Source organism: Triticum aestivum, chromosome 4A, assembly GCF_018294505.1.
Source record: "Triticum aestivum cultivar Chinese Spring chromosome 4A, IWGSC CS RefSeq v2.1, whole genome shotgun sequence".
Taxonomy (NCBI): domain Eukaryota; kingdom Viridiplantae; phylum Streptophyta; class Magnoliopsida; order Poales; family Poaceae; genus Triticum; species Triticum aestivum.
Genome location: NC_057803.1, coordinates 641,481,451 through 641,484,185, shown reverse-complemented (window position 1 = coordinate 641,484,185; position 2,735 = coordinate 641,481,451).

Sequence of the window (2,735 nt, the reverse complement as noted above, 5' to 3'; positions counted from 1 at the left end):
GACGAGGGGCGGGGGCGGCGACGTCGACAGGGACGGCGTCGATCGGGGCAGGGCGGCACGACGGAGGGAGGAAACAGAGGGAAACTGAATTTTTTTAAGTGTTGTATATATAGGATGGACCTTTAGTACCGGTTGGAGCCACCAACCGGTACCAAAGGTCTGTTTTGGCCAGGCCAAGCGGCGGGAAGCGCACCCCCTTTAGTACCGGGTGGTGGCTCCAACCGGTACTAAAGGGGGGGGGGTCTTTAGTACCGGTTGGAGCCACCACCCGTTACTAAAGGCGTGCGCTGGCGCAGTGCGGTGCGGCAAGTTTAGTCCCACCTCGCTAGTCGAAGGGCTACCGTACTGGTTTATAAGCCCCAGTGCGGTAGCTCTCTCGAGCTCCTCTCCTAAGCAGGCCTACTGTGCCTACCAATTCATTGCTGCCATGTGGGCCTACTGGGCCTTTGCGGGCCTGCATCCTGGCCCAACAAAAGGTTGAGTTTCTAGTCGTATGCAGGCCGCTTTGGCCCAGTAGGCGGGCTTTTTTATTTTCTTAATTTTTTTTGCTTTTTTTGTTTTATTTATTTTTGAGTTGTTTTTTGCTGTATTTAGAGTTTCTTTGTGAATATTTTTGCTTTAGGTACAAAAATTTACAAACTTTGATCTGTTAGTGCCGGTAGTTTTCAAATTTGAATAGTTTAAATTTTGAATTATTTGAAATTTGTGTGAATCACTAGTTTGTGAATAACTTAACTTTGAAAAAAGATTTTTCAGTGATTCTTTTTTCTTATGTTTAATATTAGTGTGTTTTATCATTATATTCAATTAGGTAATGCTTAGGTTATTTAAAAAATGAAATGCCTTTGTAACATTTCAGTTTTCGTCGGAAACCCTGATACTTCAAAAAAGAGTGTCCATTTTGTACACGAAGTGTATCCAGTTTTTGCCGTAACCCTCTTTACTTTTTTGCACATGTTATTTGTATGAAATTATGATACCATGCCAACTTTCAACCTTTTCTGAGTTCATTTCAAATGCTTTTCAATTTCAGGGTCATTTAGCTGGAAAAAAATCAGTAAATGCATGAAAAGAATTTGTTTGCACATAAAATTTCTTCGCGTTTCAAATGCCAAAACACATAATTAACTACCCTAACTATTACAGACATTCCCTCCTGGGTGTGAAACACAGAAGAAAGTGATGATAGTGAAGCCGATCACATCCCAGATCTTTGGGTGTATAACCTTTTCTTCTCGTGTGTCCCTTTGCGCCGTAGCCATGGAAAATCTTCATCATTTAACTGGATGCTCAGGTCAATATTTACTGTGAATGGAGCAATTTCATCAAACTTTTCATAATCTTCTGACATGTCTGTCTTGTCATCCACTCCCACGATGTTTCTTTTTCCTGAAAGAACTATGTGGCGCTTTGGCTCGTCATATGATCCATTCGCTTCCTTATCTTTTCTTTTTCTCGGCCTGGTAGACATGTCTTTCACATAAAAAACCTGCGCCACATCATTGGCTAGGACGAATGGTTCGTCTGCATACGGAAGATTGTTGAGATCCACTGTTGTCATTCCGTACTGCGGGTCTTCCATTACCCCGCCTCGTGTCATATTGACCCATTTGCACCGAAACAAAGCGACCTTCAAATCACCTGATCCATAGTTAAGTTCCCATATGTACTCTATGTAACCATAATATGTTTCCTTTCCCGTGTTGGTTGTTGCATCAAAGCGGACACCACTGTTTTGGTTGGTGCTCTTCTTATCTTGGGCGATCGTGTAAAATGTATTCTCATTTATCTGGTACCCTTTGAAAGTCATTATATTCGAAGATGGTAACTGGGACAGCGAGCACAGGTCATTTTGAATATCGCCATCATTCAGGGCACGTTTCTGCAACCAACCGGCGAAAGTCCTCGTTTGTTCGCGTGTAATCCAGTCGTCACACTTCTCCTGGTGTTTGGACTGTAGAAAATTCTTGTGTTCCTCCATATACGGAGCCACCAAGGCGGAATTCTGTAGAACTGTGTAGTGTGCTTCAGTGAGAGAATGCCCGTCCATACATATTATTTGATGCCCTCCTAGCGCGCCTTTTCCTTCCAGTCTGCCCTTATGCCGCGATTCAGGAACACCAATCGGCTTAAGTTCAGGAATAAAGTCAATACAAAACTCAATGACCTCCTCATTTTCATGGCCCTTCGAGATGCTTCCTTCTGGCCTAGCACAGTTATGAACATATTTCTTCAAGACTCCCATGAACCTTTCAAAGGAGAACATATTTTGTAGAAATACAGGACCCAAAACATTAATCTCTTCGCAAAGGTGAACTAGGACGTGCGTCATGATGTTGAAGAAGGATGGTGGGAACACCAACTCGAAACTGACAAGACATTGCACCAAATCATTCTGTAACTTTGGTATGATTTCTGGATCGATTACCTTCTGAGAGATTGCATTGAGGAATGCACATAGCTTCACAATGGCCAATCGAACGTTTTCCGGTAGAAGCCCCCTCAATGCAACCGGAAGGAGTTGCGTCATAATCATGTGGCAGTCATGAGACTTTAGGTTCTGGAACTTTTTCTCTGCCATATTTATTATTCCCTTTATATTCGACGAGAATCCAGACGGCACCTTCATGCTGAGAAGGCATTCGAAGAAGATTTCCTTCTCTTCTTTGGTAAGAGCGTAGCTGTCCTAACCCTGATGTATGTCGTCTTTTCCGTGCATACGTTGCTGGTCCTCC